Raw genomic sequence first — 25,208 nt, 5'->3', positions numbered from 1 at the left:
CGTTGTCGGTAATGTCACCGGATGAGCTGGACAGTGAAGAAACAATGAAGCAAGGGGATGGTGCAAAAAAGTGCTTTTATTAAAAACAACAAAATCAACAGCGTCCAAATAAATAGCGCAATGCTCCACAGTTCCATAAATAAATAAATAATCCATAAAAACAGTGAAATCCCAAAAGGTTAAAACAAGGCTAAAACAGCAGCAGACATTGGGGCTACACCAGCGAGACACAGCGCCTTCCCAACCTCTACAGCTCATATAAGCTTTGCTCACTCAATGAGACTTCAGCCGCTGTGGTTCTCTCTCTACTGACCCCCATATTAGCTGCCTCTGCCAGCGTCTACTAGACCGCTTGGGGTTGGATGTCCTCCTGTCTTCCTTCTCATGCACATGGTCATCCCTCAGATCCCTAGGGCGGAGTCAGTGGGCACAATCCGTCCCTTTAGCGCCAATTGCTCTCTCTATCCGGGACCCCCGACCGCACTGACCTTCCTTTTCCTCACCTGGCTGGCTCGTCCATTCTCTTGCAGCACCCCCAAAGCTCCGCTCTCGCTCCCCAATCTTTTACTGTTCTTTCCTTTGCTTTTTTTTTTTTTCTTTTTCCGCCTCACGCTTCTCCTATTTATTACAGGGATGTGGCTCAGGTGTGGCGATTAGCAGACCCCTGCTTCAATCATGGATGTGCCCAGGAAACCGCTCTGGCCACACTGTCACGCCCCCTCTTTAAGCCGCGAGTGTGACGATTATTTATTTAAAAACTGGCCTTTTGGAATTGCCCTCAATGGGTGTCTTCATTGAGCTGAGAGTTGGCGATTGCGCCCCCCCCAGTGTTCTGAGGTGGCAGTGCTTACTTCCAACAAGCCCAGAAGGTGACCCTCAGATGCACATGCCTGACAGATTGTAATTGCCCAAAGGATGCAAGAAGTCCACAGATGACAGTTGGGGGAGCCAACCGGGCAGCCCCACTTAATCAAGTGCCCAAGGGCACATTAGAAAACAGTCCACTTCAGCCACCAACACAAACAGTTTACAAGGCTAGGATCTGAAATGAGGAGCATCCCTCTTTATGCCGTTGCAACCAGAAGGGGCGGGGCCTTCTTTGGACACTGTGGGTGGGGTCTAATGCACCTCACTGGGTGTCTTCTTGGAACTACAGATGGAAGACAAAGAACAATTAGTGACAACACATCTCCTCAGTTTTTGGGGTGGCATTGCTTACCTCTATTGAGTTCTTAAGATGATCCCCAGGTGTTCATGTGTGACAACTAGACAACTAATAAAAGAGACAACAGTAGTAACAGTTGTCCTGTATATAGCTGGACTACTATGAACAAATCTGAGGGGAAGTGGGTAGCACAGTGCTCAGGGTCTGGAGAGCCAAGGGATAGAAGATGTTAGAGAATCTGACAGAAATGGCTAAAAAACTAAGGTACCTTCTACCAGATGAAAGTAGGACAAGGAGACCATGAGAAGGGTGGGAGCGGTCCTTCACAATGCTTTAGATTTTGCGGATACAACGCTTGATAAAAATGTCTTTAATGGAGGGTACAGAGGTCCCAGTGATCTTTTCTGCTGTATGCTGTAGGACCCTGCAGCCAGAGACTCTGCAGTTCCCAGACCAGACAGTGATGCAGCAGGTCAGAACACTGTTGATGGTGCTCCCTGTAAAATGTGGTGGGAATATATGGAGGTAGTCTTACTTTCCTCAGTCGATGTAGGAAGTAAACTCACTGCTGCACCATCTTGATTATGAAGGAGGTGTTAAATGTCCAAGCAAAGACAGCTGCTGGGTGCACACCAAGGAATTGGATGCTCTTGACCAATTCCACTGGAGAGCCCTGGATGTGCAGTGGGGTGTGGGCAGCGTGGGTCTTCCTGAAGTCACCACTCATCTCTTTCATTTTGTCCACATTGTTGCACTTACAAAAGTCTACCAGTCGTCCTAAACTAACTCATCCCCAACTTAAGGACGCTGTTTGATTTGTATGCTGCCATACAGTTCTGAGTGAACAGAGTAAACAGAAGTGGACAGACCATTCAGCTCTTTGGGGGGCACCAGTGCTCAGTATGATGGTGCTGGAGATGGTGTTACTGATGCGGAGTACTGTAAATCTGTAGATATCTGGAAACAGTGGAGCTTACAAGCAGATGGGTTTCAGAATTTGTTATAGAGATGACTAATTAGTGATCATCACTTAACTTTTTATGTCAATTAACACAAAGGCAGCAGAGAACATACAAACTCCATACAGAAGATGGTCAGTCTGTGCCAAGATGCCCAAAGAGATTTCAGAAATGGGGCTGCTTTTTAAAGATATTTGGAAATAAATACACCCTTCTACCATTTTCCTCCTTTTTCATGAAAGGGTTTGAGGATATTATAATGGGAATGAGATAGAAATGTGAATACATAAAAAAAAATCTTTGTATAAAACACACCCGTGCAATGTCCTCCACTAATGCTTACAAAACCCCAATAGGCTGTTAAGGGTCGCGGGATTCAACTCCAAATAAAATTAAAATATAAGAGCAATTCCAGGAATATATTCCGACGATCCGTACATATGTTTACATCATCTCTGAGCAAGAACTCGTCGACCGAATCCATGACTGAATCTGCTGATAGAGGACAGCATGGCAGAAACAAACGAATTGAATAAAGAGATCGATTTTTCCGCACGAAGACTCATCGCGATTAGATTCCCCTGCACGAGTTTTCTGGTCCTCGCTTATTAGCAGATTACTAAACTGTTTTGGACAAGGGATCTTAATGGAACGCCGCGTCGGTCTAAACTGCAGTCACGTAATAACTGCTGAAGAAATACATGCGCAGTAAGCTGATATGTAGGACTAGACATCATCATCATCGTCATCATAATAATTAATAAATAAACACTACAAGTTTAGGTAGAAGTGAAAGAAAGAAACAACTGCACAAAACTAATAAGATGCTTCTGGTTTGTCCCTGCGCTAGAAATGCCGTCCGCTGCGCCGATGTGCCCGGCAGGTGGCGCTGTTTGACTTCTTTTAGACATCACACCGCACGCTGTGCTCCAGTTACGGACAAATGTAGGACTTCTCTTGGGTTCGTGTGCTCGTTTAACTGGGTTAAATATGTTCAGTTCACATTGATATATACATTTATGTAGCGCCTTTTTAAAAGAAATTGTATTCTTTAAAATCTTAAGAGTAATGCTGAAGAAGCTCACTGTTTTTGTGAATTTCCCCCTGGATTAATAAAGTATCTATCTATCTATCTATCTATCTATCTATCTATCTATCTATCTATCTATCTATCTATCTATCTATCTATCTATCTATCTATCTATCTATCTATCTTTTCCTGTGTGGCCACTCGTTTTAATTATCACACGTTGTTTGTTTTGAGGCGTGTCGGACTGGCGTTCGCATCCAGTTTCTGTGACTGCTGCAACACTGCAAAAAATGTATATGCAAAAGCTGGGGAAAAAGAAATGAATTCGGGAGTTGTTTTGCTTTTATTTAGCATAAAACTCTGCCAATGGGGTAACTTGACAAGATTTCATAAAATAAGCTAAATTATCGTAAACATGGTGGCGCTGCTGCCTAGCAGTAAGGAGACCAGGTTTCGCGTTTCTATGTGGAGTCTGCATGTTCTCTGCGTGTTTGCGTGTGTTTCCTGCCACAGTCCAAAGACATGCAAGTTATGTGGATTGGCCACGCAAAATCGGCCCTGGTGTGTGTGCGTGTGTTTACCCAGCGGTGGACTGACACCCTATCCAGAGTTTGTTCCTGCATTGCCCCCTATGGTTGCTGGGACAGGCTCCAGAAGACCCCCGTGACCCTTTTCAGGACAGAGCAGTTTAGGAAACGACTGATGTCAATTTCTTGAATATTCAGTTGGTAAAACACAATTTAATGGCTTCATATAAAAACTTTTCACTTGCTTGGATTTCACTGTTTGCAGTGAGATGAACTGAAGGAACCAGTATGGCTTGAATGAAAATCCCACAGGAAGCCAATGGTTAAATTGAGATCTTCCCCTATTCAGGCACTTCAGTTAATGAGCCATTCAGAGTTAGTGGCTGAAAAGGAATTTGAACCCGAATATTTTTGCTTTGTCTGCACAAGTGGATGAGGTGCTGACCTGAGAGTCCACAGCATGTCAGTGTGAATGAGTTCAGATTCAAGCAGTAAGCTGCCAAGTTTAAAAGTCACAGACTGAAGTGGTTCATTTAACAGGCCATTACTGGCCTGTGGTCTGTGCTGGTCCTGTGTCTTTTACTATAATGCCACTCGATGGTTGAACACCAGTGGGTAATGCCCTCTGTACAGGTGTCCAAAATATGCCACTCTACAGATTATACATTGAGGATGGTGTTTCTAGGAAAGAAAAAAATAAAAGACCTCTAGCATTGTTTACCCACATATACCAAAATATGAAACAAAATAAAGGCCCATCACCTTGACAACCATTTTTGGTGGTGAGGTGCTTCCTATGACGTGAGGGTTAGAAACTCCTCCCGTTGACAAGAGGCATGCTCTTCCTCTCTCTCTAATTCACATTGTTGTGCCTTTTTTCTCATTCAGTTCCTGTTTGTAGCTCTTAGCTTTCTGTAAAGGCAGACGCCGTGCCTACAGCTGAACGTTCTGGCTGACTCTCGGAATCTGTTTGGGTGAAGGATGCCCTCTCAGCTCCTACTTGTGTGTACACACGTGTGCACGGGATTCTGCACCTTGCTCTGAGAACTCTCATCTTGAAGAACAATGGTGGACCGTGTGGCAAACTCTTTAGAGTCTCAGGTGAGTCCTTCTGGAGGGGGGCATCAAGAGAAGTGCTGGAGGAAAATAAGAAGAAGCGTCATGACAGCAGGGTGGTGTGGTAGTGCCTGGGAAGAAAGGTACAGCTTTGAATATACGTTAGCTGAAAGGCGGGCTTCTCCCATAACAAAAGTGATCATTCATAGCTGTCTCTGCTCCCTAAGGCCATATAGCAAAATAAGGGCTTCTTTTTAAAGTACACTGTTTCATTACGCAAATGTACTCTATATGTAAAACTAGTACTGGAAAATTTCTATGATGATGTATTAAGAAGAATATTTACAACAAACTTATATGTAATTCTTTGTGTGTGTGTGTGTGTGTGTGTATATATATATATATATATATATATATATATATATATATATATATATATATATATATATATATATATATATATATATATATATATGCATATGTATGCATCTACTGTATATATAATACTATAAACATATATACTGTGGCCGACCAAAAGGAATGTACAAGTCCAAATTAAATGTTGGGGCGCCAACTGAGTCACCTCGTTTACTGATATAATAAATTGGAGCAAAATAACATGCAAACAATGGTGCAAAAAACAGAAAAATGTGGTTTCAGCCACTGGCTACCATGGAAAAGACTCTGATGAGCGATTAGGGTTCAAGGATGGAGCTCCATCCGGCAGGTTGCTCGTACCCAAATTAGATGGCGCCTTCTGGGAGCGCCCTGCTGTTATAGTGTGTGGACCTGAAGGGGCGGAGTCAGTTGCCCTGTGGGTGGAAAAGGAGACAAGACAGTTAGCGGCCACATTCCCTTGTGTCCTGGTGTGGTAGTGTTTAACGTTGACAAGGCCGGAGATGACCCTCTGATGCGTGTGTGTGACTATATTTCTCTATTATATAAAAAAATCCTGGAATGAGATGAGACTTTTTAGCCTGGGACAAGACAAGACTTTTTCAGAGAGATAATTTCAAATCCTGCGAGATGACACTTTATGCCAAGAGATTTAACCATGCCCGGGGCTGGAAATAAAAGACAAAGAGTAGATGACAAAGTAGAACATTGCATAGAGGTTCAAAAATGTTGGAGCAATACACATGCAGGGCAGGTTAGAGATAATGAAAGTACTAAAATCGAAAGTCTCAAAAAATGAAAGTAAAGATCGCATTATCGCAAACAAACAGAAATTATTACTCTGTGAAATAAGAGAACAGTGAAAAGAGATTGACTATATGGACATAGGTGATATGACAGAAGTATGTAGATATTGTTCGGCTTTAAACTTTGTTGGAGACTTGTAGATCAGGGAAAAGTAGTATTTCTTCCCAATGAAGCCAATCCATGAGAATTAAAATATTTGTTTTTTGGTGAAAGTGAAATCCAAGTGAAGCGAGCACGGGGCAAAGCCTCCTAGTATTTACACATATATATACATATATATATATATATATATATATATACAGTATATATATATATATATATATATATATATATATATGTACTGTATATATGTTGCATAGTTTACACATTATATGTGAATGTATGTATCCATCCATCCATCCATCCATCCATCCATCCATCCATCCATCCATCCATCCATCCATCCTCTTCCGCTTATCCGAGGTCGGGTCGCGGGGGCAGCAGCTTGAGCAGAGATGCCCAGACTTCCCTCTTTTCCAGCCACTTCTAGCTCTTCCGGGAGAATCCCGAGGTGTTCCCAGGCCAGCCAGAAGACATAGTCCCTCCAGCGTGTCCTGGGTCTTCCCCGGGGCCTCCTGCCGGTTGGACGTGCCCGGAACACCTCACCAGGGAGGCGTCCAGGAGGCATCCTGATCAGATGCTCGAGCCTCCTCATCTGACTCCTCTCGATGCGGAGGAGCAGCGGCTCTACTCTGAGCCCTTCCCAGATGATTGAGCTTCTCACCCTATCTTTAAGGGAAAGCCCAGACACCCTGCGGAGGAAACTCATTTCAGCCGCTTGTATTCGCGATCTCGTTCTTTCGGTCACTACCCATAGCTCATGACCATAGGTGAGGGTAGGAACATAGATCGACTGGTAAATTGAGAGCTTTGCCTTATGGCTCAGCTCCTTTTTCACCACGACAGACCGATGCAGAGACCGCATCATTGCAGACACCGCACCGATCCGCCTGTCGATCTCACACTCCATTCTTCCCTCACTCGTGAACAAGACCCTGAGATACTTGAACTCTTCCACTTGAGGCAGGATCTCGCTCCCAACCCTGAGAGGGCACTCCACCCTTTTACGGCTGAGGACCACGGTCTCGGATTTGGAGGTGCTGATTCCCATCCCAGCCGCTTCACACTCAGCTGCGAACCGATCCAGAGAGAGCTGAAGATCACGGCCTGATGAAGCAAACAGGACAACATCATCTGCAAAAAGCAGTGACCCAATCCTGAGTCCACCAAACCGGACCCCCTCAACACCCTGGCTGCGCCTAGAAATTCTGTCCTTGATAGTTATGAACAGAATTGGTGACAAAGGGCAGCCCTGGCGGAGTCCAACTCTCACTGGAAACAGGTTCGACTTACTGCAGACCAAGCTCTGACACTGATCGTACAGGGACCGAACAGCTCTTATCAGGGGGTTCGGTACCCCATACTCCCGGAGCACCCCCCACAGGATTCCCCGAGTAACATGGTCGAACGCCTTTTCCAAGTCCACAAAACACATGTAGACTGGTTGGGCGAACTCCCATGCACCCTCCAGGACTCTGCTAAGGGCGTAGAGCTGGTCCACTGTTCCGCGACCAGGATGAAAACCACACTGCTTACTCCTGAATCCGAAGTTTGACTATCCGACGGACCCTCCTCTCCAGAACCCCCGAATAGACTTTTCCAGAGAGGCTGAGGGGTGTGATCCCTCTGTAGTTGGAACACACCCTTTGGTCCCCCTTCTTAAAGAGGGGGACCACCACCCCGGTCTGCCAATCCAGAGGCACTGTCCCTGATGTCCATGCGATGTTGTAGAGATGTGTCAACCAAGACAGCCTTACAACATCCAGAGCCTTGAGGAACTCCGGGCGTATCTCATTCACCCCCGGGGCCCTGCCACCAAGGAGTTTCTTGACCACCTCAGTGACCTCAGTCCCAGAGATGGGGGAGCCCACCTCCGAGTCTCCAGGCTCTGCTTCCTCATTGGAAGGCATGTGAGTTGGGTGGTGGCCGAAGGCGGGGACCTTGGCGGTCCGATCCTCAGCTACAGAAGCTGGCTCTTGGGACATGGAATGTCACCTCTCTGAAGGGGAAGGAGCCTGAGCTAGTGCACGAGGTTGAGAGTTTCTGGCTAGATATAGTCGGGCTCACCTCGACGCACAGCTTGGACTCTGGAACCAATCTCCTTGAGAGGGGCTGGACTCTGTACCACTCTGGAGTTGCCTCCGGTGAGAGGCGCAGAGCGGGTGTGGGCATACTTATTGCCCCTGACTTGGAGCCTGTACATTGGGGTTTACCCCGGTGGACGAGAGGGTAGCCTCCCTCTGCCTTCGGGTGGGGGGATGGGTCCTAACTGTTGTTTGTGCGTATGCACCGAACAGCAGTTCGGAGTACCCACCCTTTTTGGAGTCCCTGGAGGGGGTGCTAGAGGGCATACCTTCTGGGGACTCCCTCATACTGCTGGGAGACTTCAGTGCTCACGTGGGCAATGACAGTGAGACCTGGAAGGGCGTGATTGGGAGGAATGGCCCCCCCCGATCTGAACCCGAGCGGTGTGTTGTTATTGGACTTCTGTGCTCGTCACGGACTGTCCGTAACAAACACCATGTTCAAGCATAGGGGTGTTCATATGTGCACTTGGCACCAGGACACCCTAGGCCTCAGTTCAATGATCGACTTTGTGGTCGTGTCGTCGGACTTGCGGCCACATGTCTTGGACACTCGGGTGAAGAGAGGGGCGGAGCTGTCAACTGATCACCACCTGGTGGTGAGTTGGCTTCGATGGTGGGGGAGGATGCCAGTCAGGCCTGGTAGGCCCAAACATGTTGTGAGGGTCTGCTGGGAACGTCTGGCAGAGCCCCCTGTCAGAAGTAGCTTCAACTCCCACCTCCGGCAGAACTTCGACCACATCCCGAGGGAGGTGGGGGACACTGAGTCCGAATGGGCCATGTTCCGTGCCTCTATTGTTGAGGCGGCTAACTGGAGCTGTGGCCGTAAGGTGGTTGTTGCCTGTCGTGGTGGCAATCCCCGAACCCGTTGGTGGACACCGGCGGTGAGGGATGCTGTCAAGCTGAAGAAGGAGTCCTACCGGTCCCTTTTGTCCTGTGGGACTCTGGAGGCAGCTAATAGGTACCGGCAGGCCAAGCGGAATGCAGCTTCGGTGGTTGCTGAGGCAAAAACTCGGGCATGGGAGGAGTTTGGGGAGGCCATGGAGAACGACTTTCAGATGGCTTCGAGGAGATTCTGGTCCACCGTCCGGCGTCTCAGGAGGGGGAAGCAGTGCAGTGTCAACACTGTATATGGTGGGGATGGTGCGCTGCTGACCTGGACTCGGGACATTGTGGGTCGGTGGGGGGAGTACTTCGAAGACCTCCTCAATCCCAATAACATGCCTTCCAATGAGGAAGCAGAGCCTGGGGACTCGGAGGTGGGCTCCCCCATCTCTGAGACTGAGGTCACCATCCATAATCCAACCCGCTATATCCTAACTACAGGATCATGGGGGTCTGCTGGAGCCAATCCCAGCCAACACAGGGCGCAAGGCAGGAAACATTCCCCGGGCAGGGCGCCAGCCCACCGCAGGGCACATACACACCCCCACACACCAAGGACAATTTAGAATTGCCAATCCACCTAACCTGCATGTCTTTGGACTGTAAGAGGAAACCGGAGCACCCGGAGGAAACCCACGCAGGCACGGGGAGAACATGCAAACTCCACGCAGGGAGGACCCAGGAAGCGAACCCAGGTCTCCTAACTGCGAGGCAGCAGTGCTACCCACTGCGCCACCGTGCTGCCGTGTATGTATGTATATATGTGTATATATATAAGAAGCCATCTTAGTTGGTACACCGCACCATCTCCGTTCTTCTACTATCACCAGTATCACTTTCTCTGGTCAAAATATCCCTCTTTCCACATCTGTTACCAATTTGGGTGTTAAAATGGACTCACAACTCACCTTTGACACCCACATCAAAAACCTCTGTAAGTCATCCTTTTACCACCTCAAGAACATCGCCAAACTACACCCAACACTCACCCTGGTAGATGCAGAGAAGCTCGTCCATGCCTTTGTCTCTTCCAGGCTGGATTACTGTAATGCTTTCCTCATCAGGATTCCCAGTAAGAGTATCCAGAGACTTCAGTATATTCAGAACAGCACTGCCAGGATCCTGATGAGGGTGCGAAAGCATGACCATATCACCCCGATCCTGAAACCTCTTCATTGGCTCCCTGTCCAGCTCAGAATAGAGTACAAGGTCTCCCTTCTCACCCATCAGTGCATTTATGGACATGCCCCTCTTTACCTACAGGAACTTCTCACTCCTTATACTTCCTCACGTACCCTCTGCTCTGTACACATAAACACCCTCCAAGTCCCCAGAACTAAGCTCAGCAGCATGGGTGACAGGGCTTTTTCATCTGTGGCGCCAAAGCTTTGGAATGCCCTCCCTGATTACCTGAGAGCCCCACAGTCGACTGATGTTTTTAAACGAAGCCTAAAAACTCAGACTTTTTGTTAAAGTATTTTTATAGACTCTTATTTTTGACTCTGTAGTACTTTGAGATTGCTAAAATATAAAGTGCAGTACAAATAAAATTTATTATTATATATATATATATAATATATATATATATAATATAATATATACAGGTTGAGACATTCCTGTAACTCATCTTGCACATATGAAGCATGTTTTGTGAATAAATTGTTTCTGCCATTCAAATGTTAACATCATTTTGACTCACCTTGTATACATACAGTATAGTAAGTTCTAGAACTTCTTTATGCAAAAAAAGGGTTGGACCCCCATTTAAAAGTGAAGAATGTTGAAAAACTAGAAAATTATCAAAATTATCAAGGGTTCTGAAATGAAAAGAAAGAAAAGCTCATGGTGGTCATCTCAGGTACGATGGTCGAGTCAAGAATTATTGTCCTTTTCCGGTGCTGGTTGGTTTCTGCCTGCTTGTTCCTAGATGATGATGGGATATAAGAAGAGCCATCCTTCTTATTCAAGTCATTGTCTCTCTGAACTGCAGGTTGAAAAATTAGGATGTGCTGGCAAGGGCGCCGTCTCTCGTCACTGGGTGTTAGTGCTTTACTGGTCAGAGCCCCGGAGATGTCTTCTGCTTACAATAGAATAATGTCATTGAGATAATTAACTGTGAGTGCACAGCAGTTTTTACAGCAGATGCTAGAATGTTACTGGTGCCATATGAATCCCAAATGGTAGGACCCTATAATGTTATTGTCTGTTAGGGGCTCTAAACACATTTATTTCCTTTGCTGAATTCATTTAGGGCAGCGTTTCTCAGCCTTTAAGTATTTTCAACCCGAGTTTTCATAACAGTTTTAATCGTGCCCCCCTAACGTTTTTTTGAAAGGAGCCCACTAATACCAATTTGTTCTTTTTTAATTAATGATATATCATAGATGCATATTTTATTATACCTACTTAACTTTTATCGACATTTATCTAAAACTATATTCATTTTTCTAGTATCAGAATGTAGTTTAAGTTAATTTGTTTTGGTTTCAATAGATGTATTTTTCATATTTTCGATTCTTGTTTTCTTTTTTTCACATCTTCGCGCCCCCCTAGGGGGGCCCACCCCACAGGTTGAGAACCACTGATTTAGGGAATTGGCCAAAAACCCTTGGTCGTGTTGAGAGTCGACAAACATTGAGGTGATACACTACCCACTGAAGTTACACCCAGCTTGGTGTCTACCATTCTAGAATGGGCATGATGGTGGCTTCCAACTGCTTCATTTGGGATGGAGATAAATTTTCTGTGAAATTTAGGTGACTCTGTGTTCGGATTCAGTGGGTTGGAAAATGGATGGATGGATGGATTTAGGTGACTAGAATTAGCAAAGATTGATCTACCTATCTTGGAAGAGAATGCAGCATCATCACAATCCCTCAACGGTATTGTATAGGTTAACATGATAAACATGATCAATTAGTTGGGAGATCAAATAATCCACCAATCCCGATGGCTTCTTAATTTCATAAGGACTCTGCCAATTCACTAATAATTTAAAGTGATTAGTTGGAATTAACACCATTACTTGATTTTCGGAACTAAACTCCTATATCGTCACTTGCACATGCTCTATGTGTACTTTCATAAGGGGGCAAATCTTTCTCACAACTGCACAATATATTCAGTAATACTAAGAAAAGGTAGGGTTTCTGATTCTGAGCAGTCTTTAAGGATGTCAAAGAATTCACAAAGTCATCTTCCGTAAAGTTATTCAAAAGGAGAAAATCCTGTGGAGGCCTTAGGCACTTCCTGATAATCAAACAAGATCAAATAAATAAGCAGGTCTCAATCTTTTCCATCCTCTTGCATGACTTTTCTTAATGATTTTTCTTAGAGTTTGGTTGAAATGCTGAACCAAACCATCTGTCAGATGTTCTGAGGAGTTTAATATGTAAGGAGGTTTGGCAACCTCCCTGAATGTATCCAATGTAAAGGGAGTCCTCTGGTCTGGTAAGACTTCTTCAGGCATCCATATACACACAAAGAACCCTACAAGTTCCAAGGCATTTGTTTTGAAACTAATTTGTCATATGGGAATGGCCTCTGGATATTGGGTGGCATAGTTTACATGGATCAGAATATAATTATGCCCACCAGTGGAAGGTTTTAACGAATCCACGATATCGACTACAATTCTCTCAAAGAGACTGTCATTAAGAAGCACAGGTAATAACAGAGCATGTTCCTTCTGTGGAATTTGGCATAATTGACATTCAGGGCATGGTGCACAAAAGTATCGTATCTCCTTGTTGATACCAGGCCTTTAAAGCATCATTTTAATCCCCTCTAATGATTTACCAGAGCCTAAGTGAGCTCCAAGCCATGGTATGAGCCAGATCGGAAAACTCACCCTGAAACAGTCAAGGTATCAGGCGCTGGTGGCACACCTCCTCCTTGTGTTCAGTTACCTGATGTAACAGATTGTTATCAAGTACAAATTCTGGACCAGTGGTGGAGTAGTTGTTGGTAGAATGGCCAGTCCCTGAAACCAAAGCATTATGGGCCAACTTCCATGAATCAAAGTTCCATTGCTCTTATTTGAATGAATCGGCAGCAGCCTATATTTGAAGTTACAGTATGCAAAGGGTCAGGCATATTCTCCAGATGGGTTATTTCCTCATCTACAGGCGTTTCTGGTGCAACATCCACTGACGTCACTTCATCAACTGCCTTGAAGTCAACGTATGAACAGCGACATCCTTACCTGGTCTTTAGCATGGTGTGGAGACATCTTGAGATGAGTTGTTATCTTCTATGGCTAGGGTTTGGGGTAGGTCAGGCTACAGTGGAGTACTGTTGCATTCAGTTTGCAACCAGTCACATCCCAGTATCATGGTATACATAGGAGATGGCAGCACAGCCACCTGGAGAAGCTGTGAGGCCTCATGGAAAACAATCTCACAGTTGGTTCTCATGTAACACCAGGTTTCCAGGTGGCATTGGTCATTTTCCTGTCATATTTTTGTATTCACACATATTGGTGAGCGTCAATTATGATCTTGTTACTGCAATCAACAAGAGCTTTAATCATAAACCCATTGATAACTGTAAACGGAAGTAGACACAATAAAGTACATACAACTAAGGGTCCAACTGCAATTCTTTGATTTGTTAAACAAGGGATAATTAGACATGATGTGTCCAAATTCACCACACTGAATATAGCAGGGTGGCTGGGAGGTTATAGATTTGCAGGTGGTTGCATCACTTTTGTAGAGATTGGCTTTTGCCTTTGTGTAGTTCGGCGGCTTGGCCTTCCATTTTCCTTTTAGTTCTTTTGTCTGAAGAACGGTCAGTGCAGCTCCTCCTTGTTTTCCCAGGGGTGGCATTTGATGGGTCTGGCTAGGCTTTCTGGCAGCACCATGTGCCAGGTATTCGCACAAAATGAGCTCAGCGACTTTGTCAGCTGTGTTTTTGCCTGGTCATAGTCATCTGCCTGTTTTGCTCCTGAGATGAAAAATCTGTGATCTTGTGGAACGGTCAAATTTCCAGTCTCTACATTTCTGTGCTTGGCAGGTGGCAATTAAACCTCAGCAGTCAAGCGTTTCTTTTTGTAACTTGTCGTAGTTATCAGCCACATTTTACTCTGTGTTGAAGAATGCTTTCTGCAGTTTGGCACGATTTGTCCTGTTTGTGATGATCCTGCTGGTCTATTACCTTTACCTGAAGTCAGCACAATTGTTTTTTCAATGCCCTGATCACATTGGTTAATTCAGTGGGTTCTGACATCCTTCAGACGGGTCAGAATCCTGCCGACTATGCCATTTAATTATAGAACCCTCTGTGAGTCAAAAAAAAAAAGCTTGGGGAACAGGTGAGCCCATGTTTAACGGTGAATAGTGTTGAAAAATAAGGAAATTAACAAGCACACAAGGGTGATAAAATAAAAACAAAGAAGTGTGTTCCTGTTGGTCACATCAGGAGTTGTGGTCTAGTCAAAAATGATTGCTCTGTTCCGGTGTTGGTACACGGAAGGGGTTTGATGATTGGATACCAGAAAGGCTATCATTTGTTCTCTGGTCGACGCACTTCTGAACTGTGGGTTGAAAACAAAAGTTTGTGTTAGCAAGGGCGCCCTCTCTTAACCCTGGGTGGTACTGCTTATCTGGTTAGAACCCTGACCTGGCACGTGTGTGACAATATATATATATATATATATATATATATATATATATATATATATATATATATATATATACATATACAGTATATTGTATTCATTATGTATACATTGAATATGTGTGTATATACACTCTCTAAGCAAATTATTAGGAGTACCCATACACCTGCTTATCCATGCAATTATCTAATCAGCCAATCATTTGGCAGCAGCACAATGCATAAAATCACACAGATGTAGGTCAGGAACTTCAGCTAAAATTCACCAGAATTACTGTGCGTTCACTATTGTGCCCACTTAAGTTTGAGCTCCTGGGCTCCATCTGCTTAATTTACTGAATCATGCAATAAGTGGGAATTGGATGATCTGCATTAGGGGTCCACTTAGATTCACTGGGGGGTCCACTTGTCATCCTGAGCGGTTTAGCTTCATTAGAAGACACGTGGAGTGACCTGACAGTAGTCATAAAGACAGCTGAAATGTTTGAAGAAGTCTTGGTGTGAAAGGCAGTGCCGTCTTTTCAAAATGCCAGCTCAGTACGTGATTTGTGCAAGCTTTTTGGGCAAAGTGTTTTTCAGCAGATTACATCTGCACTTGAAGAGCACTGTGATTATTGTTATTCCACAAGCATGAATCTCCTGCTCAGGGGCTTGTTAAAAACTATCATCTTGGTAGACTCTGATGTGCAGACTAGGAGGGCAGAAAGAACACATGATATGGATGAAGGACTAGCAAAGAAAGGGGATATCATATCAGCTGGGGGCAACCCCCCAGTGGACGCAATGAGCAAATTCCCTGAAGTGTAGGCCTTGAAGTGAATGATGCAAGCTGACCTCAGCTGTTTGAGAATGCTTCCCTTCCTTTACTCTCTCTTGTACTCTGCCCACTCTTGCCCACTTCCTCTTCTATTCTGGGATGAGTTAATCACTTGACAGAACATCAGGACTTTATTTAAAGATGATGAAAACTGTGTCTTCATTGTGTGGCATGTGCGTGTTCTGATGGGGTAATGACACCTATTGCAGAAATGCCAGTGACTAATTTCTAATCTTGTCTCACCCTGAAATGCAGTTGATCACTAAATCTGGGGTTTTTACAGGTCATTTATTGACTTGCTGCCTTCTTTATAATAAACAGGAATGGCTACTGAAAGGGAAAAGCCTTAGTGTTGTATCATGAAAGAAGGGCCATCTTCTGTCTACTTGTAGCCCAAATTGCGATTTGTCATTTGTGATTGACTTTTTATTTTGAGATTTCTGCTAAACTCTTACAGTATTCTCTTATGTTTCTCTATGCAAAGTCTCTAAATGTGGATATCCTGTTCCCTCACAGCAACATCATTTTTACATAGGCCCATCTTGACGGTTTTAACAGAGTTGTTTCCATTCATTACAGATTGATCCTCAATCAGCAACGACAGTTGATTATAACAAAATCCGCAGGATTGTTTATTATAGGGGTCATGATTCAGTTCTATGCTGCTTATTTTCGATATTCTTGTTTTGTCTTGTGATGTCTTGTACTCCATTTTGCATCCTCAAATGTCACCATTCTGAGTCCCATTGGTAGGTCCGCTTACTGCCTTTCTAGGGACAAAGCCTCTGTGGTCTTATTATCGACACAACAGCATTAAAGGGCATCTTTGAGCTCATTTCCTTATCCGAAGTATGGATACCCAAACCCTTTAAGCCAAAAGAATAATCAAGGTTGTTAACTCTCTCCTCACGTGTTTCTTTCAGTTTTGACCCTTTTTCGTTCTTTCATCTTCAATTTTTGATTCTGGTTTTGGACTTCTGTTTCATTTCTTTATGTACCTTTTATTTGTTTTGTATTGTTTTCTTACGCGGATCTTCCAGTCAGACTCTAAAGCTTATCTGTCAGTTGCATGATAGATAGATAGATAGATAGATAGATAGATAGATAGATAGATAGATAGATAGATAGATAGATAGATAGATAGATAGATAGATAGATAGATAGATAGATAGATAGATAGATAGATAGATAGATACTTTATTAATCCCAAGGGGAAATTCACATACTCCAGCAGCACCTTACTGATACAAAAAACAATATTAAATTAAAGATTGATAATAATGCAGGTAAAAACAGACAATAACTTTATATAATGTTAACGTTTACCCCCCCGGGTGGAATTGAAGAGTCGCATAGTTTGGGGGAGGAACGATCTCCTCAGTCTGTCAGTGGAGCAGGACAGTGACAGCAGTCTGTCGCTGAAGCTGCTCCTCTGTCTGGAGATGATCCTGTTTAGTGGATGCAGTGGATTCTCCATGATTGACAGGAGTCTGCTCAGCACCCGTCACTCTGCCATGGATGTCAAACTGTCCAGCTCCATGCCAACAATAGAGCCTGCCTTCCTCACCAGTTTATCCAGGCGTGAGGCGTCTTTCTTCTTAATGCTGCCTCCCCAGCACACCACTGCGTAGAAGAGGGCACTCGCCACAACCGTCTGATAGAACATCTGCAGCATCTTATTGCAGATGTTGAAGGACGCCAGCCTTCTAGATAGAACAATAGGGACGGCTGCTATACCCAATCAAAGCCCGGCGATTTTTCCCTTTCAACCTATTTCAACAGAGAGTCTTCTGAAATTTCATAGCACTCTATACACATGACACCAATGACCCCATAAACTTTAAACTACGTCTGCTACCTCTAGTGGTCCGCACTGCTCCATGTAGTGGTATAACAGCTCTTTGTGAAGTGCCATTTGGTTGCTTAGCCATGCTCAGAAATTGTTTTGTGTGGTTAAAAGAATGTCGTGGACAGCAACAAAATGTCAATATTTGAACATGGATTCAACAGTTACTGAAACAGTAACAGAGAAGGTACACAGAGTAGCAGGCAAAATTTAACACGGGCTCATCCCACTTCTACCACCAGTGTAACAAGCCGCTGTAACAGATACAGGCACTGTCGACCACTTGAACCTTCAGACCAGACATCAGACACCAGATAAAAGTCCAAAATCACTTTATTTTATAATAATAATGTGCACCAAGCACTCTACACTCCACTATACTCATACAATACACAATAATACAATCAATAATTAATCCTCCACTCCCAGACGCATTGCCACCCTTCCACCCAGCTCAGCTCGTCCATCTGGGATTTCCCAGAGTCCTTTATAGTCCATGACCCGGAAGTGTTTCTGTCCCTCAGTCCATCACTTCCGGGTCAGGTAAAAACTTCTTTTCGTCATCAGCCCGGAAGCACTTTATTTCTTCCAACCATGTGACTAGGATTTACTTCCGGGCTGTATGGAAAATAAACTTATCTGTGTCTCCCTGCAGCGTCCCCTGGCGGCCCCGACGTTATCCAGCAGGGCTGTGTATTAAAACTCCATAGTCCATGATGCCCTGCTGGAATTCGAGGCATCTCCACGTTGCAAGGAGGGCTCCATCTAGCGGCCTGGGGGTATTGGCCAGTATGAATGGCCGGCCATATCCCACACCGCGATAGGATTGGAATATGGACTGACACACACAGATAAAAGCAGCTGTCATGTCACTTTAAAAAGTACCCCGCTCAAGTCCCGGAGTTAGCCTCTTCTTCTTTAAGGGGGATGGCAGTCCTCAAGAATCTTCATGCTTCAAGAATCAGGAGCCAACTCTCCATGAAAATTCAATGAAATTAGATTATAATTATTATTATTATCATATCTGTGTTTCTCTTCAGCTTTTGTCAGCAGTATTTAATAGGATGCAAACTTAATTTTAAGGTGTTGGTTTTTAATGTTCATGGCTCATGACTCTTTAAAGTACATGGGCTGCTCTGGGGATTGCTAGTTTGCGGCTCTGAGTGGGGCTTATTTTATCTGGCCGCTCGTCAATTTATTTTTGAAACCTCCTTCTTAAAGTTTCACCACAACAGAAATCAGACAGTTATTTATGTTTTTTTTTTTTTTTTCCACAAGCAAGTATTATCGCAGCGTCTTTGCATTTGGTGATTCTTTCCTGCCTGCCTCATAGTGAGTTTAGAATAGTCAAGGTCAACAACATTGATGAATGTGACATAGAATGTGATATCCGGTTTTGTTTTCCCCTCTAGTGCGATCTGACTGAACAGCCATATCATATCTGATTACAGCTTCTTCAGTTTTGATGATTTCTTCAGTTATCGAGCATACTTAGGTGGTCTTGCTGAAGCATAGACCAGAGCAGACAGCCAGCGATTTTATTGTGCTCATCTGTGTACTCTTTCAGCGCTATTGCAGAGCAACCAGAATGACCTGCTCCTCTATCTGGTGATGCATTCTGCACTTGCTGCCCAATTTCTGGTTAAGAAAGACACTCTGAGTGTTGAGCACCTGACCTTGAGCTGCTATAATAAGAATCCCTGCTTCTCTCTTCACCGAGTAGGCAATTCATTGCCATCTATCTACTGTATGTACGCAATTTTTTACCAAGAACTAATCACAAAGTGGTTTAAGTTGTTAACATTTTTGCCAGTGATAGCATCTTCCAATTTGTTTATGAGGTTACACAGATTAGATGATGTGATCTGGGCAACCGATTCATATTGAAAATATATATTTTTTAATTTCTTTGCTTCTTGCTTAGTTTAGTGTTTTCATGACTTCTAATAATTTTGGCAATTGTGTCATTAGCCTGTGTGATATATTGGCATAGGTCTTTTACTGTGCCATTACATGTACTTTCCAGCTCATGGTCAGTCCACCACTGCTCCTGAGTATATTCAACCAGTCCACATCAGCATTGGAGTGATGGAACCTAGATGTTAGCAGCTTCCTTATTTTGCAATCCATTTTTGAGACTTTCTAGTCAATTATCCTGAAACAGTAGTGGAGCACTGGCATTTGCCTAATGGTAAATTGCTTTTTCTTGGAATTCAGCGTCACAACTTGAGTGAGTTTTGAAGTGTTTGTAGTATTGCTTCTCTGATGTTAGTTGTCTCCATCTTGTTTTCCTGAATAGCATAGCTCTCATCTTCACCAAGATACTTTTGGGCTTCATCCTGCTCATTGGAGTGATGGAAGCCTGATGTAGGCAGCTTCCAGATTTTGCAATTCAATTTCCTGGACTTTCTTGTCAGAGTAGTGGAGCATGGGTACTGCCAAATGGTTGATGTCTTGGATCTTGTTCTTGGAATTTAACGTCATACCTTGAGTGAGTTGTAGTGTGGGTAGTATTGCTTCTGTGATGTTAGTTGTCTCCATCTTATTTTGCTGAATATCATCGGTGTCATCTTCACCTGGATACTTTAGGGCTTCATCCTGATCATTGAGTGATGGAAGGTAGAGGTTAGCAGTTTCCTGATGTTGCAATCTATTTTGTGGGTGTTCTAGCTACAGTAACTATCCTGAAACAGCAGAGGAGAACTGTTATTGCCAAATGGTTGATCTCTTGGATCTTATTCTTGAAATTTAGCGTCACACCTTGATTGAGGTTGTTAGTGTTGGTAATATTTTCTGATGTTAGTTGTCTCCATCTTGCTTTGCTGTGTAGCATTGGTCTCATCTTCACTTATACACTTATACTTTTGGGCCTGATCATTGGAGTGATGGAAGCCTCATGTTAGCAGCTTCCTGATTTTGCAATCCATTTTTAGGACTTTCTATTCAATTATCCTGAAACAGTAATGGAGCACTGGCATTGCCAAATGGTTGATCTTTTCAATCATTTTCTTTGAATTCAGCATCACACCTTGAGTTAGTTTTGTAGTGTTGGTAGTATTGCTTCGCTGATGTTAGTTGTCTCCATCTTGTTTTGCTGAATAGCATTGCTCTCATCTTCACCTAGATACTTTATTTAGGGCTTCATTCTGATCATTGAAGTGATGGAAGCTAGATGTTAGCAGCCTCCTGATTTTGTAATCCATTTTCTGGACTTTCTTGTCAGAGTAGTGGAGCACGGGTACTGCCAAATGCTTGATCATTTCAATCATTTTCTTCGAATTCAGCATCACACCTTGAGTTAGTTTTGTAGTGTTGGTAGTATTGCTTCTCTGATGTTAGTTGTCTCCATCTTGTTTTGCTAAATAGCATTGTTCTCATCTTCAGTTATGCATTTGGGCCTCATCCTGATCATCGGAGTGATGGAAGCTAGATGTTAGCAGCTTCCTGATTTTGTAATCCATTTTCTGGACTTTCTAGTTACAGCAACTATTCTGAAACAGTAGAGGAGCACTGGTATTGCCAAATGGTTGATCTCTTGGATCTTGCTCTTGAAATTCAGCTTCACACCTTGGGTGTATTTCTTGCTGTTGGTAGTATTGCTTCTCTGATAGTTTTTGTTCATCTTGGTTTGCTGAATATCATTGCTCCTATCTTCTCCTAAATATATTTAGGCCTTATTCTGATTGTAATTCCTGATCTTGAAGTCTTCTTTCAGGCAAGATGTCTTTTCCTAGATGAATTGGCCTGTTTTGATGTTGTCTAGCTTAAAGTGTATTTCTAGGCCACGAATGTAAATTTTGCACATTCTTGTTTACATTTACTTATCAAGCTGACACTTTTATCTGACATTTATGATCAAATTGGTTCCATTGTTTTTTTGGTTTTCCAATTGGAGCACAGACAGATCAAGTGACTTGCTTATGACCACAAAGTATCAGCAGCAGAATTTGAACACACAACCTCAAGATTTGAGGTCCAAAGACCACAACCACACTGCCTTCTTGTTTACTACCACCTTTCAGAAAGAATTTGAGATCATTTATGTGAAGGAAATGGTTGGCCAATCTGTCCTCAGTTTCGTGACCTGGGTTATCACTGTTGGGAAAGTTCATGGTTACTATCTAGAATAGCAGTGGAGATAAGGTGTCAACTTGGAATATCCCTCTGTGGCTGGCTTACCAGTTCTTATGCAACTCTTTGAATGACTGTTCTCCACTCTTTTGGTGTGCCCTGTAAGACTCCATAGATGGTAGAGTTGGCTCAATTTTTTTGAGAGAGAGGCAATAATCCAACTATGTGGGATAGTATCAAGTGATATCTTGTAATCAATCCAGGTTTTTCTTTCTCTCTTTTTTGCATTCACTTTTATCTCATTCCTGAGAGGTTGTTTCCATGCATTTTTTTACTCTGGTAGGTAAGATATCATTAGCGAGAAGGCGCTTGTACAATATCTTGGAGATTAATGATGTCTGGATCTTGTATAGTTGAAAGACAACTAATTAGATGGTAGCTCCTTGTTTGCCTTTGGATTCTTACTTTTCAAGAGAAGAAAGGTCAATCAAGTAATAAACAAGTGTGACCTGCAGGGGGCACTCCAGCCACCCAAACCCAACACAGACAGACACCATGCAGAAGTTTAGTACATAACACATGGGTTTATTAACAAGGGGAACATTTCATAATTGTTCCCCTTAGCAGCACAGTATACAACACCACAAGGCACAAAACAACACAGTACTTTCTCCTTCTCCTTTTCTCTCCCTAAGCCTAACCCTAACCCTAAGCCTAAGCCTAACCCTCTCTTTTTGCCTCCACTCCTCCTCCTTCTCCAGCAAGCTTCATCCACCTCCTCCTAACTTTGGCTCCTGGAGTAGTGGCAGCTGGCTCCTTTTATTCAGGTACCCAAGAGTACTTTGGTGCCCCAACAGCATGGTTCGGGAGCACTTCCAGCTAAGACAGAAGCCTGACAAAGTAGGGATCCACAGCCCCTGCAGTACTTCTTGGCAGTACCTCCAGAACCCAACAGGGCTTACCCAAACTCCAACTCCCATGAAGTCCTGCAGGAATCCATGTCACCGTAGCAATCAACTAGTGATCCAGGGGAGATAATACCCTGTGCACGCTCTCTACCCCGGTCCTTCCACTATAGGTTAGGGGTCCTGGCCATCCACGCCACAAGTTTGAAAAACTTGGATTGTTAGTCACCTCGCTGAAAGTTCTTGCAAAATCTTGGTGTCGACAATCAATGTTTTTGATCCAGTAACTCTGAACTTTATCTGAACAAGGTGCTTTCTAACCATGGAAATCTCTGACGACAGTTGTGATCTTGTCTAATGTGTAATGCTTCCGGATTTCGAATGTTATGTTCTGGGATTTTAGCTCTTCTTGCTTGGCAAAGTAGGCCTAGGTGTTGTAAGACCTGCTGTCCTCAAGTGTCTTTCACCAGATGCTCTCCATTAGTCTTTGAAAGGGGGCCTCTGTGACAGGCGTTTGACTGCAGTTGAGTACTCTGTAGAAGTTTTTGGTATTTACTTTGAAAACTCCTTTCTGATGTAACTGAGCGTATTGGTTCGTGTATTTCTTTTCTCTTCTTTGAGCTGTTGCGTGAAGCTTCATTCTGAAGACTTTAATCAGTTCACCTAGGGCACTAATTTGGTGTTTCTTTTTGATTTTATCAGCTTTATTGTGCACACTCTGGCTTGTGACTGCTTTATTTAACTTGACCAGAAGTGAGATTTCCTTGCAGTGGCCTTTGATTTTGTTTTCTTTAGTCTCTTTTCCGGTGTGGGTCCTCATTTTCTAGAGGCTTTAGATGCTATTTCACCAGCTCTTACTGCAGCTCTAGTGCATATTCTCTGGTGGCGTTCCATCAATTTTAATATAAATTGAGCAGTTTACCTTTATAAATCTCAGTAACCTTTTAAATGTGTCCCCCGTGAAGCATAGACACTCGATTAATGATCCAGGGGTTGATGTATCCCATGAAGCATCAAGCGCTGAGATGAAATGGCACATGACCAATGATTGGAGGGTTTGGGGTATTTGAGACTCCTGTAAAGCAACAGGTGTAGGTACACTGCTAAGCAATGAAATGCAGTCGACGAGCTTTGTCCCCCATTGACACCTGCACTGCAGTTCAAAAGCAAATGTTCCAGACCATTAAAAATGCTGCGCTACCGCCAGCAGGAGAGATTGGCTTGTGTGTAAGCAGCAGGTGTTGCAGCCAATTTAGTCCCCGAGGGACATCTTAATAGCATCATAGGCCCTCAGGCAAAGTACCATGCTGGGGCCCCTGTTTTGATAGCAAAATGGAAACATACATAGACATCAGAAACATTGTGGTCCACTATGCTCCTGGGGCTCCTAGCCAGTGCCCATTGTGCCCATACGTTAAGATGGCCCTGCGTTGGGGTAAAAATATCAATTAAACCTCAAAATTGGTGATGTTGCATGATCAGGACTTGCACAAAAATCCATACTTGGCCTCGCCCTTCCCCAAGCATCATCGCAAGATCCAAAGTCCATTCTCTTAAAAAAAACCATGATTTGCCTTTATGATTGCTCGGCACGCAACAAGAAACCCGTGACAACACACATTTCTGCAGCTCATTCACAGGTGACAACTATGCACACAATGCTTGGTTCTTATCATATCATAAAACAGGAGCACAAACTGATAAATGACCTACGAATGACAACACATATCATGGCACCAATTGCACCACGATAAAGTCGGAGAGTGCACCTCACTCAATCTTGAAGAATCACGACACAGCCTTCCTCTTTGTCACACCACCTAAAATGCTACCCCTGGTGTAGATGGAGGTAGAGCTACGACTTTACTGGCCTTCTTATTATTGTTAATATTTTTGTAATAATAATAATAATACATGTTATTGAGTATGTTTTGAGTAAAGAGATAAAGCATAAAGCTATACTTCAGGTGGCATTCACTTTATTTGTTCTACTGCTCAAGAATATCATGAGACCAGATAGTTGGGCTTTCAACCTATTGCAACTCTGTGAGAAATGTCAACTTTTAAATTCAGGAACCCCAATCATCGTCGTCCTGCTCAGCTTAATAGTGTGGTAGACTTTAGAGAACTTCAAAAACTCAACTTGATGCTATTTTGGAACAATTAATGGGACAAGACAGAAGGACATGGATAGCACACAGGCTTGGGCAGATTTGTGGCAGATGAAATTTAATGCCAGTAAATGTAAAGTATTACATATAGGAGGTAAAAATGTGAGGTTTGAATACACAATGGGTGGTCGGAAAATCGAGAGTACACCTTATGAGAAGGATTTAGGAGTCATAGTGGACTCTAAGCTATCGACTTCCCGACAGTGTTCAGAAGCCATTAAGAAGACTAACAGAATGTTAGGTTACTGTATATAGCACCTTGATGTATGTAGTACAAGTCACAGGAGGTTCTGCTCAACCTTTATAACACACTGGTGAGACCTCATCTTGAGTTCTCTGTGCAGTTTTGGTCTCCAGGCTACAACAAGGACATAACAGCACTAGAAAATGTCCAGAGAAGAGTGACTAGGCATATTCCAGGGCTACAGGGGTTGAATTATGAGGAAAAGATTAAAAGAGGTGAGCCTATACAGTTTAAGCAAAAGAAGATTAAGTTATTAAAATTATGAAGAGAATTATTACAGTGGATTGAGACTGTTATTTTTAAATGAGTTCATCAAGAACACGGGGACACAGTTGGAAATGTGTTACGGGTAAATTTCGCACAAACATTAGGATGTTTTTCTTTACACAAATAACAATAGACACTTGGAATAAGTTACCAAGTAGTGTGGTAGACAGTAGGACTTTAGGGACTTTCAAAACTCGACTTGATGTTTTTTTGGAAGAAATAAGTGGATAGGACTGGTGAGCTTTGTTGGGCTGAATGGC

General features: G+C 43.4%; 1 protein-coding gene across 1 annotated transcript in view; it reads left to right on the top strand.

Annotated features, from left to right (window-relative positions):
- Nucleotides 1-4,559: 4,559 nt before the first annotated feature.
- The window catches only part of pik3r5 (phosphoinositide-3-kinase, regulatory subunit 5), a 178,266-nt gene continuing 157,617 nt past the window's right edge, over nucleotides 4,560-25,208 (top strand). Inside the window, 1 exon segment of the mRNA XM_051918933.1 lies at nucleotides 4,560-4,782. The gene's annotated coding sequence lies outside the window, so the exon portion shown is untranslated.

The sequence above is a fragment of the Erpetoichthys calabaricus genome, chromosome 14, assembly GCF_900747795.2.
Source record: "Erpetoichthys calabaricus chromosome 14, fErpCal1.3, whole genome shotgun sequence".
NCBI classification, from domain to species: Eukaryota; Metazoa; Chordata; class Cladistia; order Polypteriformes; family Polypteridae; genus Erpetoichthys; species Erpetoichthys calabaricus.
Note: the sequence above shows the minus strand (reverse complement) of the source record. Positions and strands in the feature narration are given on the sequence as shown.